The 14,315-nt window shown below is 34.2% G+C and overlaps 1 pseudogene across 1 annotated transcript in view; it reads left to right on the plus strand.

The window, feature by feature from the left end:
• LOC145964077 (F-box only protein 21-like) overlaps positions 1 to 14,315 on the plus strand; it is a 365,010-nt pseudogene that overhangs the window by 204,011 nt on the left and 146,684 nt on the right. The gene's annotated exons all lie outside the window — the stretch shown is intronic.

The raw sequence follows: 14,315 nt of genomic DNA on the forward strand, positions 1-14,315 counted from the left end.
AGCGAGAGGAAAATAATAGCGCGCAAGAAAAATCCGATTCTCGAGCTCGAGTCCTCGTTGCTCGTGCTATTTCTATCTCGTTCGCTCTTATTGTTATTTTACTCGTCCTTCTCGCTTCCTCACGTAACTCTCGCATTGCTTTTATACATACATACGTACATACATACGTATATACCACACACACACACATACACACACACGCGCGCGCGCGCGTGTGTATATATATACATATATATATATATACAGGATGATTCTAAATAACTTTATGCTTTTGCAAAAACATAATCTTGACCGAATTCTAAGACGATTTTCCCTTTGGCAAAATTTCGTCCGAAGCTTAGTTTTTGAATTATTAAAGGAAGTAGTTAACGTATGACGGGTCGAATACAAGAGGCAGGCAAGGGTGGCGCGATTCACCGTCAGACGCGGGTGCTTACGCGGGGCGCCTGCTGCGATCAGCTGGTCGCTATACACATACAGACACACATGCGAACACATATACATTCTCTCTCTGTCTGTCTGTCTATCTGTCTGTCTGTCTGTCTCTCTCTCTCTCTCTCTCTCCCCCCCCCTCTCTCGCTCATTCGCTCACTCACCTGTTTTTTTTTTTTTTTTACGAGAGAGGGGAAAATGCATTTTATGCATACCCACCGGTCGATCCAGTGAGTTATGTGGGACTCGAGTACCAAGTCGAATTACCAACTCGGTACTCCCTACCCACTAAAAACCCCTCTCTTTTCACGAATTTCCTTTAACACACTGTCCCTCTGACTTCCCGAGATCTGTTTTCACATAACGTCAAAAAATAGTTATTATTACCTTGTTCGATGACTTTTGATGTATTGCTGTAATTGCTTGAAGGAGAAATGAATTTTCCGATAGATCGTACGTTCTCAAATTTAACGTAGATATCACGTTGCAAAAGACAAGAAATCCACACTAAATTATTAACTGAAAGTTTTTCTTCTTTCATGAACTGTATTCTTTTATTAAACTTTAACGTAATCACATTTATTTACTCACTCGATGAGACGAGAAATTTACTAATGACTCTATCACTAATCACTATTAATCACTGTCGAATAATAATTGTTGGCGATTAAAAATCACTCGATGAAAGAAACACGCGCGGACACGTTACTACACGACGCGACGACGCGACAATGCGACGATAATTACGACTCGGCGACTGCAAGCAATTTTTTGTCATGGTAGGTTGCGGTAGGTTAAGGTACTACTGGCGCTATCGAACGCGATCATGTGTTCGATTGAAGAATGCGGTAAACATAATAAACATTTAACATGTTAATATTATTATTATGTTAAATGTTTATTATGTTTACCGCATTCTTCAATCGAACACATGATCGCATTCGATAGCGCCAGTAGTACCTTAACCTACCGCGACCTACCATGACAAAAAACTGCTTGCAGTCGCCGAGTCGTAATTATCGTCGCATTGTCGCGTCGTCGCGTCGTGTAGTAACGTGTCCGCGCGTGTTTCTTTCATCGAGTGATTTTTAATCGCCAACAATTATTATTCGACAGTGATTAATAGTGATTAGTGATAGAGTCATTAGTAAATTTCTCGTCTCATCGAGTGAGTAAATAAATGTGATTACGTTAAAGTTTAATAAAAGAATACAGTTCATGAAAGAAGAAAAACTTTCAGTTAATAATTTAGTGTGGATTTCTTGTCTTTTGCAACGTGATATCTACGTTAAATTTGAGAACGTACGATCTATCAGAAAATTCATTTCTCCTTCAAGCAATTACAGCAATACATCAAAAGTCATCGAACAAGGTAATAATAACTATTTTTTGACGTTATGTGAAAACAGATCTCGGGAAGTCAGAGGGACAGTGTGTTAAAGGAAATTCGTGAAAAGAGAGGGGTTTTTAGTGGGTAGGGAGTACCGAGTTGGTAATTCGACTTGGTACTCGAGGTCCACATAACTCACTGGATCGACCGGTGGGTATGCATAAAATGCATTTTCCCCTCTCTCGTAAAAAAAAAAAAAAAATTTTACAGGTGAGTGAGCGAATGAGAGAGAGAGAGAGAGAGACAGACAGACAGACAGACAGAGAGAGAATGTATGTGTTCGCATGTGTGTCTGTATGTGTATAGCGATCAGCTGATCGCAGCAGGCGCCCCGCGTAAGCTCCCGCGTCTGACGGTGAATCGCGCCACCCTTGCCTGCCTCTTGTATTCGACCCATCATACGTTAACTACTTCCTTTAATAATTCAAAAACTAAGCTTCGGACGAAATTTTGCCGAAGGAAAAATCGTCTTAGAATTGATTCACGAATATGTAATTTCAGGGACACAGGGGTTATTTTGAATCACCCTGTATATATATATATATATATATATATATATATATGGAGAAAGAGAGACCACAAATCTTATTTACATTAAAGATGTATACATAACTTGTCTTGCATTCATATTTTTGCAGTCATATTGCCGGCACTTTGTGCATATAGCACGGAACAGAACCACAAATCGTGGACATAGCATGTTACCCTTTGAAAAGTTTCATGGACATGGCTATGTAGTTCAATGTCCACGTTTTGACATAGAGGCGCTTCCTTAGACCATATAGAAATGGACTGCGCATTGCCTTTGTTCTGGTTGTTGCCGAGTTGGGGGAAAGAGAAAGAGATATAAAACCTGTGTGTGTGACAAGGAAGAGACTAGGCCTTAAGACCCTCAGTTGCCAAATGCTGTGTTGTCACGTTGTGAATATACTCTGTTCGAAGTAACTCTGGACATTGTGTTGACATATAGTTATTATTACGTAGTGAAAATACACGTAGTGAAGATAAAACTGTAATTTGAAAAAGTGATTCGAGTAATATGACGAAGTATAAAACTCTCCATAACCTGTCATATTGTTATATATATACATTTACGATACGAGTTAGCGCGAATAGGGTATGTTTTATTGTATATATCACTTCGATTGCTGTCCTTGTCTATCAACTCGCCAGCAGTCCCCACCACTAACGCGCAGTCCATTTCTATATGGTCTAAGGGCGCTTCAAATACGGGTTCCACCTAAATCAGGGGCATGGCCGCTCTCAGGCTTCTCTCTGATGTAAGACATGGACACCGGAAATAAGTTTATATTATTTAATAAATAATAGCTCGAACGAATGCTCTTTAATTGCTCCGTCAGAATCAACAATTGCTCCCTTTTTAAAATTAATATTTTTTTTAATATTTACGAAAAACATAAAATTTATAATGTTCACTCAAAAATATATTTCTAATAGTTTTCGGTAATTATATCCAGTACAAAACGATTGCTTCTTATTGTTCCATCGTTACTTTAATGATTATTCCAATTTTTTATCGAAAATTAACAAATAAATCATTTTACAAGTGACGACGTCGCCAACTATCGGCCATCTATGGGAACTATATGTTCTAATAGTTTTTGGCCATTATATCCAATATAAAACGATTGCTCCTTAATTGCTTCGCATTGCTCCATCACTTTAATGATTATTGCATTTTTTAATCGAAATATAATAAATAAATCATTTTATAAAGTGACGTCGCTACCTAACGGCCGCCTATTGGAATTACATGGCTCAACGGATAATGGCGCGAACTTATTAAAATAAAAGAATAGTATTTTAAAGTTTATCTATTTGATCTGAAAAGAAATTTTTTGTTGTCTTTATAAATTATTATATTAATGAAAAGATTGTGGTTTTTTATATTTAACTTTTTATATTTAATTTGTTAATTTTTTAGAGTATCATATTTAGAAATTTATAATAAAAGAATCAATGATCTTTTATGTAAAGATTCATTAGATTTAGAAATACATAAAGACAATAATGATCAAATATTACACTGTAAAGAAGAAGTTGCTAACTGTACAGAGAAGACTTTATACATAATGAATGAAGTAACAAAAAAGTAACAAAAAAATAAATGAAACAAACATATGAATGTGTGAAGTAAAAAACCATACTATATTCAAAATTGTAAGAATGCCAATTTTCTTTTGTTATATTATATATTTATAAAATTATATTTTTTATATAAAATAATATAATTATAATTCATTTATTATATTATATATTTATAATTATATTTTATATATAAAATTTTTTAAATTATCAGATGCATATATTTATATATAATCCATGCATTAAAACAATCGTAACAAAAAATATATGATGAAACAACTGATTAATGCATAGATTAATACCACTATACCTTTTGTCAAATAAGTACCCGGAATTGTTCATTTAAAAAGCCCGCGTAAAAGGTACGAGAAAAATTTTTTTCTGTAAGATGGCAACACTGTACCTAATTGTTACGTAGAGTTTTAACGCAATTGGTCGAACAGTTTGTTTACAGCTGTTGGTTAGAGACTCTCTAATCAGAGTCTGGACATAAGTAGGTTAGGTTAGATTGTCCGACATTTTTCTTCAAAATCCTGAGAGAGAGAGAGAGAAATATGTGCTACTTCACTTTCTCTTAGTTAATGTCTCATAACCTCTTATTTATACTGCGCGTATGAGTGTAAAGTAATAAATAATGGTTGGATGTGCGGCAGAATTTTATTAATTAATTGTAAATATTACGATAGCAAATCGATGATGATGCATCATAGTTTAAAATAAAATAATGTATTACTTTTTACATGTATAATATAAATAATTAATATATACAATAAATATTTTTTATGATGTGTATATGTATATATATATGTTACTTATTTCCTATTTCTTATTATTTTTTTAACTATTAATTGATTACTTCAATTTAATTACTATCAAAGTTTATATTTTCAACTCACTCACTCTCTCACTCACTCACTCTCTCTCTCTCTCTCTCTCTCTCGTAATGTTTAAAAACATTTTTTTTATTCTGTTATTCAGATTGTTATTTTTTATATATTTATAAACTCAATCAAATTTTTTTCTATACCTTTTTATATGTAAGAGATTATTCTAAACAAACTGCAAAGTTAATAATATTAAAACAAATTAAATAAGAAAAATTAAAATTTCCATGTATTTTTTAAAATATTTAATAATTTATTATATTTGATAGCAATAGAAATTTCATAAAACTAGCGCGAATTGAAGAAAAATGGCGGACCAATCAGAGCTTGCTATCTTATGTCCAGACTCTGATTAGAGGGTCTCTACTGTTGGTTAGGTTAGTCGACTTCTAGTGTGCTCTGCGATTTTTAAAATGGATAAAAATATCGAACAAAGAGTTTACCTAAAGTTTTGTGTTGCCAACGGAATTTCTTGTGCTGAATCGTTGAAATGTTGGAGAAAGCCTACGGTGAGTCACCTCTATCGAAAACACAAGCATACGAGTGGTACAAAGCATTCAAAGAAGGCCGAGAAGTTGAAGACTTGCCTCGTTTCGGCCGACCATCAACGTCTTCGACTGAAGAAAACATCGATAAAGTGAAAGAAATTGTGATGAAAAATCGTCATTCAAGCTTAAGAGAGATAGCTCAAGATCTGAGCATATCTCACGAATCTGTTCGCACCATATTAGTTGACGTTTTAGGCATGAGAAGAGTCTCGGCACGGCTTGTTCCGAAGGAGCTGAATTTTCTTCAAAAAGAGCACCGCAAACAGGTTGCTGAAGACATGCTTGAACGAGCCAATTCGGATCCTACATTCATGAAACGCATCATAACGGGTGACGAGACATGGGTTTATGAGTTTGACATGCAAACCAGCCAGCAAGCGTCGGAATGGCGCTTTGATAAGGAGCCGAAACCGAAAAGACCACGTCAAAGTCGCTCGAAAATCAAAGTCTTGTTGACTGTTTTCTTTGACTATCGTGGTGTTGTCCACTCGGAATTCCTTCCGGAGGGTCAAACAGTCAATAAACAATATTATCTAGGCGTTATGAGAGGCGTTTGAGAGAGAATGTTCGCCGGAAAAGGCCTGATTTGTGGAAGAACAATTCGTGGATTTTGCACTACGATAATGCGCCGTCCCACACATCGATCCTTGTACGCGAATTTTTGGCCAAAAACTCTACGTATGTCATCGACCAAGCACAGATTCACCAGATATGGCCCCGTGTGACTTTTTTTTATTCCCCAAACTCAAATTACCACTTCGTGGAAGACGTTTTGAGTCGATTAAAGCAATAAAACAAAATTCGCAGAAGGAGCTGAAGACCATACCGGAAAGAGTCTATAACAAGTATTTCGACGATTGGATTATTCGTTGGCATAAGTGTATCACATCAAATGGGCCTATTTTGAAGGCGACAAAATAAATTTGGATTATTAAACCATATATTGTGTTTTATTGAACAATTCCGGGTACTTATTTGACAGAAGGTATATTGAGGTACAAATATGTTGAAATTATTCAACATCAATCGGGTGATATTAAGTCTAATTCGCTTCCTTTATTTCGAGCAATGACAAAAGAGGAAATAAATGAATTTAATAAGGAATTTGCAAATATTTTGTAATGTTTTATATGTATACAATTCAAAACTTTTGTATATATATATATATATATATATATATATATATATATAAACTTTATTCACTTCAACTTTACAGTCAAGAAGCGGGACTTGGTTTACAATGTTATCTTAGCCTCATTCATACATACATATTTTGTATCCACATTCACTCTCTATATCGTACACTTATACATCTATCCTATAGTCTAAATATCCTATCTAGTCACAGCCTGTATTCAGTCTTTTTCGACACAATCAAAAACAATAACATAAACATATACAAAAACTTTAACTTTAAAACTTTAAACATTTCCTCCTCCAAAATCTACCTAGCTCCCCTCTCCTATTTCCTTTCTCTCCTTCATTTTCATTGCCTTTTCATTCCAGAGTTTACACAATATATCCCTTTTAACATCATCTAAAGCCTCATTCCTTATTCTCTGTATCCTACTCTCCTCTGTCATTTCTAATTTGTCAAACCACCCTTTTGTCATTTCACACTCTCTAACAAAATGATTCAAATTATCCCTCCCCTTATCACAAAGTACACATTTCCTCTTCTTTTCTTCTAGCCAATATTTATTCTCCTCCTCCATATTTCCACATCTCATTCTTGCTAAAGCTATAATACCTTTATTTATATCCCATTTATCTACCGATTCTTTTTCCAAATATTTTGGTACTCTCCCTTTCGCAACTATCTCACTATAATCTTTATTGTATTTCGCTTCCCTAATTCTACCATCCTCTATTTGCCTCTGTACATCTCTTTCTCTTTCTGTAATAATCCTTTCAAAATTACCTTCCTCCTCTATATTATCATCTACTGCTAAAATACCCCAACCATTCCTATTATAATATCTTTCTCTCTCTTTACTATATTGATCTACCCAATTATTCCTTTTTTTCTCTTCCCAGCATATTCTTACCCACCTATCTTCTTCCATTCTTTTTATCTTTTCTTCATACCTTCTTACTCTTAGACCCCACTTTATTTTTAATTTATCGATCCCTAATTTCCTCATTACTATGTACCGAGGTGTGCAAAAATCTAATTTAAATAGCCATCTCACGTAATCCAGCATAATCTTTTCCAATTCCTTTTTCTCTTCCCAATCCCATATCTCTACCCCATATGCCATCACACTTTCTACTAAATAGCTAAACAGCCTCCATCTTCTACTAAAATCCTTTTTACAAATTCTCTCACTTAATCCCCAAACCTTATTCGCTGCTAATCTATTTTTCCTCGCTAATTCTTTGATATGCTCTTTATACCCCCCATTCCTACTAAATGTAAATCCTAGATACTTGAAGCTCTGTACCTCCTCTATCACCTCTTTGCCCCATTTCCATTTTTCCATCTTCTCTTTCTTTTTTCTATTGAATACTAAAATCTTTGTTTTTTCCGCATTAAGTTTTAAATCTCTATCTTTACAAAATCTCTTGAAAATAGCCATCATTTCTAATAACGCCTCCCTATTTTTTGCTAACAAAACCATGTCATCTGCATACGCAAGCGACCAGATTCTATTACTACCTAAAGTTACTCCCCCAATCCCTTTTCTTTTCATATACAAATCTACATCCGCAATATACAAGTTAAAGAGCAGTGGACTCAGCACACACCCCTGTCTTACGCCTTTCTTCACCTTGAATCTGCTTGACAATCCTTCCTTGGTTCTTACTGCCATCTCCATTGACTCATAAATTTTCTCCAACCTTCTTATTAATCCTTTTTCTATTTCCATCTCTCCTAAGCTCTCCCATAACTTTCTTCTGTTAACGTTGTCAAAAGCTGCCTTAAAATCCACAAACATAGCGTATACTTTTTTCTCCTTATTTCTTTCTTCCCTTTGAATTATGTGGTTTAGGATGAATATATTATCTATTGTTCCCCTTCCTTTCCGAAAACCTCCTTGGCTCTCCGGTAACAACTTTCTCCTCTCTATCTCTTCTTCCAATCTACTTCTTAAAATCTCTGCGTAAATTTTGTAGGCTGTACATAACAATGATATTCCTCTGTAATTCTCTGTCTTCTCATGGTCTCCTTTTTTGTAAATCGGCACCACCACACTTACATTCCAATCCTCCGGCATCTTTCTGCTCTTCCACACTTTCTTTATTACCTCTCGTATTCCATATTTCACAGAAGATCCTCCAAATTTCCATACTTCCTTTGGTAAATCATCAATTCCTGCCGCTTTTTTTAACTTTAGCCTTTTTATTGCATTGGATATTTCCTCTTCACCCAGTTCTTTTTCCTCTTCATCCTTATCTGAATCTTCCATCCTTCTTCTGTCAGTACTTCCCTCTTCTTTTGAATTTTCATCCTCCTCTTCTTCCGTGCCATCCAGTAATCCCATAAAATATCTCTTCCAGTCTTCCTTACCTATATTGTTATCAATCCATGTCTTCTTTCCTCTTTTCCTATTGATAAAATTCCATACCTCAGTCTCATTCTTCAATCTTCTTAACTCTTCTTCTTCTCCCTCTCTCTTCTTTTTTCTTTTCTCCTCCATCAATTCTCTTAACTTTTTCTTATCCTCTATGTACTTCTCTCTTCCTATCTTTCCTATCTTCCAGTTTTTTAGCGACCTATGAATCTTCCTCTTCATTTTTGTACACTCTTTGTCCCACCAATCCTTGTGACCTATCTCTTTTTTAACCACCTTCCTTTCCTTTTTTATTGTTACATCGTTAACCATATTTTTCAAACTTTGCCAAGCATCCTCTAATGACTGCTCTTCGATTTGACCGTCTTCCCATGTTATTATCTCTGTATTCTCCATGTACATCTGCCTTGTTTCTTCGTCCCATCTTATTACCATTTTTCTTCTTTCTTCTCCATCCTTTTTTTCTGCTGGCTCCTCTCCTCCATCTTCTTTCAGTTCCATGATCAAAGGCATGTGGTCTGAGTCCACTCTCTCTCCTATTTTAAAATTTCCTATCAACTCAATACAAGGCTCATTTACAATAACATAATCTATAACCGAGCTACCTCTTGGTCCTACATATGTAAACTCTCCTACCTCATCACCTCTATGAGTCCCATTTAAAATATAACAACCTAACTCTTCTATCAAATTTATCATTTTCCTACCTGTCGGTCCTAATATCTTATCCTTACTACATCTACCTTCTTCCCCTCTCTCTACCTCCTGCCCTCCGTATTCTCTAATTCTTATATTGAAATCCCCCTCAATTATTATATTCTTAACCTTCTCTTCTTCTGTTACTGTTTTTCTTATTACCTTTTCTATTCTCTCCCAATCCCCTATATTATATATCGATACCACAATAAATTCCTTTTCCTTTTTATCACTTAGAATCCTAGATATTACAATTCCTTCCTCTATTTCTTTCCCTATTACACTACCCTTCTCTCCCCATCCTAATCTTTTACCTATAATCATACCTCCTTTTGCCCTTCCTTTCTTTTTTTCTTTTCTCGCAAAGCTACATTTCCATTCATGACCATGTAATCTACGTACCAGGTAATCTATTCTTAATCCTATTCCAATCTTTTTCCTCTACCCAAGTTTCACATAGACTTATAAAATCAAACCCTTCTATAAATTTTCAACATTCTTTATCCTTATTTATCCTTGCTATGTTCCAGAATAATACTTTCCTTCTACTTTCCTTTTCCTCATCCCTACTGCACGCTCCCTTATCCCCTTCTTGACTTAAACAAAACCCCTCCTATCCTCAACTTTTTCCTCATTCCTCTTCTCTTCTTCCCCCTTTTTCCTATTTACCTCCATTTCTCTTTCTAAATCTTCCTATTTCCTCCACACACCTCCTATTCTCACTCTCGCAAAACCTATTTTTACTTCCTTACCTTTCTCTCTCTCTTCTTTTGCCCACTTATTTATTTTCTCCTGTGTCTTTCTTTCTTGCCACGTTAAATCATTTTCAATAAAAATCCTACCTCCTTTCAATTTACTTTTGCTCTCCATTACCTTTCTTTTCATTTGCCCATCTTTTAATTTTGCAATCAATACCTTACCACTTTTCCTGCAACTTACTATTTCCACCTCAATTTCCATCTTTTCTTTTATAAATTCACTTACCCATTTTTTCAGATCTTTCTCCTCTATGTCTACTCCTTTTATAACTATATTGTCTTTCCTTTCTTCTTTCTCTTTATCATCTACCATTCTTCTAACTTTATCTATTTCCCTATCACTTAAACCTACGCTATCTAATGTATTACCACTTTTCCCTGACATACTTCCATAACTCCTATAACTTCTGAAACTTCTGTAACTCTTGCCCTCGCTTACATTACTTCTAACCTCACTATCCTCTACACTCTCCTCCCTCTCTCTCCATCTATCCTCCATCTCATTCCTTCTCTTTTCCTCTTCTTTTTGACATTCTATATATTCTTCTATTTTAATTATCCTTTCCTCTAACGTCCTAAACTTTTCCTTCCATACCTTTTTTAGAATCTCTATTTCCTTCCTAATCTCTGCTCTAAATTCTAACAACTCTTGCCTAAATTTTTCTAGACTCTCCTGACTAAATTTAACTCTTTTTTCCTTATCTACCTCCTCTAATTTCAATTTCGTTTGTCTACTCTCTTTCCCTTTCATTATTCCTTTATATCCCTCCTTTTTCTCTTTCTCTCTCTTGTCTGCCATAACCTAACTATCTCCTGACTTACCTTACACCTTTCCCTGTCTTTCCTACTTATTCCCTTCTCCTGCCTCCAATGCTATCAGTTCACAACTCCTCTTACCTTCTTATTCTTCACTAACTAAGTCTGTATCGCAATTCTTTATCGCTAAATTTTAATATCTATTACGCTTATTCGTCTCACACAACCACACGCTCACACGCCCTCTAACCAAGTCCTTTCAAAACTTTTGTATATTTTCTGGTAGTTTGTTTAATTTTTTATTTATTACATTGAATTTGTTGAATTTATGTCATTTAAAGTCAAAATTGAAAGAATGTGAATGACTTTTGTAATTTACTGTACACATTATAAATACCAATCATAACTTTTAAACTGATGATGTGTAGAATTTCTTTGATCTGGCTTCTGAATTACCTTCAAAAATGCTGAATAAAATAATGAATTTTTTGCATATAAAGAAATGCAAATGCATATAATGAAAATATTTCACAATGTATTTATACTGAAAAAATTAGCAAATTTTATGTCATTCGCGAATACTAATATATTTATTTTATTCAAATTTATGTAGATAATTTTTAAATAGTAAATATATTACTATTTAAAAATTATCTACATAAATTTGAATAAGATAAATATATTAATATTCGCGAATGACATGAAACTTGCTAATTTTTTCAATTTTTTAAAATGATTTATTTTTAATGATTTTTAATGATTTTTAATAATTTTTTTTAATGATTTATTTTTTCGCAAGAATTATTGTTTGATATAACAAAAGTTTGTGATATCTCCATGTTTATCTATCGCCTATATTCAAACAGTTAAAAACTCACTATCGAACCAATTAAACAGGAATTGAAATGAATATAAATTTTGAGACAAGCATCTGTTCGTACCACAATTTCGCATAAAATGCTTATAAGTACAACTATAGCAACGATAGCATTATTGAAAATGATACGAAAAGAAAGTAAAGCATTTAGTGTGAATAGAAATTTATAAAAACTATTTAAAAAGAATCTTGTTATATTATATGCATACAATATAAGATCTAAATAATTGTATTTACATATAATTATCTTATTAGAATTTTATGTTAATATTTTATGTTAATATCTAATTATCCCAGTCAGCAAAATCTGTTCAAACAGATTTTGTCAATTTCTGCTACAAATTTTTGTCGACAGTAAGATTGCAGATTGTATAAAAAATTTGTTATATCAAATAATGATAACAGAATGTCAGCAGAAATGTTACAAAACCTGCTGACATAATTTGATAGCAGAAACTGAACAGGATTTGTTTAAAATTATCATAGCAGATTGGTGGCAGAAACCGAGCAGGATCTGCGCAATGAAATTTGATATCAAATTCTCGGCAGATATCGAGTAGAGCCTGCTGATATAACTGACGGCAGATTGATGGCAGAAATTGAACAGGATCTGTGCGACGCAATTTGACAACAGATTGTCGGTAGAAACCAAGCAGGATCTGCGCAATGAAATTTGATGTCAAATTATCGGCAGAAATCGAGTAAAGCCTGCAGATATAACTGACGGCAAATTGATAGCAGAAATTTAACAGGATCTGTGAGGCGCAATTTGATAGCAAATTGATAACAAAAATCGAGCAGGATCTGCGCACACAATCTCTGATAGCAGATTGACGGCAGAAACGGAACAGAGTTTGCATGATTCGATAGTTCCTTCACTTACCGCTACGTGAGCTGTACTTTCTCGTAATCTAATTTCTGTCAGAAATATATATAAAGTCGCGAATATGAATAAAAGACTAAAAATATAGTAATTATCATTTTAATTTCTATCACTTTAATTTCTGATATCTGATACAAGCAGATGAGATTCAGAATATTAAACTGATTGGAATCAATATGATAAATGGTAAATTATTCATGTACTGCCTATTTGAGGCATAAAGCAAGAATTTAATTCTAAATAAATTACATCTCCAGTTTTACAAGTTACATTTACTTTTATCATTTACTTTATTATTAATTTAATTTAATGTAATTAGTCCTTCGCTATATGAGATATAACTACGATATAACATATATTACATTAACATATATTACGATATAACATATGACATATATGTCATTTTAGAAGAAAATTGTAATTAACTTGCCGATAATATTTTTATTTAGCACTTGTAATAATCAAGTTTGTTGCATTTATATAATATTAATAAAAGTAAGCGCAAATCTTGTGCAGTTTCTGCTGTCAATTTGCCATCAGGTTGCATGCACAGATTCTGCTCGGTTTCTGCTGGCAATCTAACATCAAATTGCATCGCGCAGATCCTGCTCGGTTTCTGCCGACAGTTTGTTGACAGGTTATGTTTTACAGACTCTGTCACCAAAACAAAAGCTTAATGCGGACACAGATGGCTATGGTTCTGGTGTGGGATTCTGATCGAATTTGCTGCCAATCTGCTGCCAACCTGCTAACATTTTGCTTACTGGGATATTGTTGTCAATATCTGCTTCAATTATGTCTTCTACCAATTACAATTATTTATTTTTTTTACATTTCGCCTTTTTATTTATTCGTATAATATGATTATTATATTTATTTCATTCTGAGAAAATGTCATGCATTTGATCAAATGTGTTTAGTTGATTATCATGTCGTTATTTAGAATATTCAGTATTTAAGTCAAATATTTAAATACTTCAACTAGATGGTTCAGAAAGATGAACTAAATAAAATCAAGTTTAACGATTTTTCTTCTCGATGCATATATTTTGCATATACAGGATGATTCTGAACAAACATTTGTCTTTAAAATATCAAATTCTTGAATGAATTCTAAGTCGATTTTTCCTCTTGCAAAATTTTGCCCGGAGCTTAGTTTTTAAACTATAAAGGAAAATAGTTAACTAATTACGGAACGAGTACAAGAGGTAGGCAGGGACGGCGCGATATAGGCGATTACGTGGGGCGCTCGCCGCGATCAGCTGATTGTTATACGCGAGTGTAACAATCAGTGTGTGTGTATGTGTATGTGTGTGCGTGCACATTCTCACACACACACTGATTACTACACTCATCGCGTATAGCAATCAGCTGATCGCGGCGAGCGCCCCACGTAATCGCCTATATCGCGCCGTCCCTGTCTACCTCTCATACTCGTTCCGTGATTAGTTAACTATTTTCCTTTATAGT

Source organism: Camponotus vicinus, unplaced genomic scaffold (assembly GCF_025532165.1).
Source record: "Camponotus vicinus isolate PSW18456_S1 unplaced genomic scaffold, iyCamVici1.0 SCAF_13, whole genome shotgun sequence".
NCBI classification, from domain to species: domain Eukaryota; kingdom Metazoa; phylum Arthropoda; class Insecta; order Hymenoptera; family Formicidae; genus Camponotus; species Camponotus vicinus.